The sequence below is a fragment of the Brassica oleracea genome, chromosome C9, assembly GCF_000695525.1.
Source record: "Brassica oleracea var. oleracea cultivar TO1000 chromosome C9, BOL, whole genome shotgun sequence".
NCBI lineage: Eukaryota > Viridiplantae > Streptophyta > Magnoliopsida > Brassicales > Brassicaceae > Brassica > Brassica oleracea.
Genome location: NC_027756.1, coordinates 43,537,899 through 43,538,348, shown reverse-complemented (window position 1 = coordinate 43,538,348; position 450 = coordinate 43,537,899).

Below are 450 nucleotides of genomic sequence, written 5' to 3'. Positions count from 1 at the left end.
CGTCGGAATGTCCGTCAGAATATCGCTGTTTTCTTGTAGTGATTGTACCTCACTCCCAAGCAATGTCAGAACTAAAAGTGAGCTATGGTTTAACCTCGTTTTGGAAAGATCATCGAAACTCCATTAGACTACTTACATTTCATTGTTTAACCCAACACACCCACTTTTTCTTTAAGAAAAGGTTGATATATAAGCAAATGTAAAAATCTAAAAGTAAGATTATATCCCAATCATTCCTTTATATAGTAGTAGTAATTACAAACATAATGGCAAAGTTGAGATGTTTCTCATAATACCACCAGCTCATTTGAGGCATATACAGATTAGATAAGTTACACTACAAGAAAACACCGGTATTCTGACGGACATTCCGACGGAAAATGAAATTCTCGGAATATCCCGAGGAATTTCCGAGGAAATTCCGAGGAAACACAAAATTTGGTTTCCTCG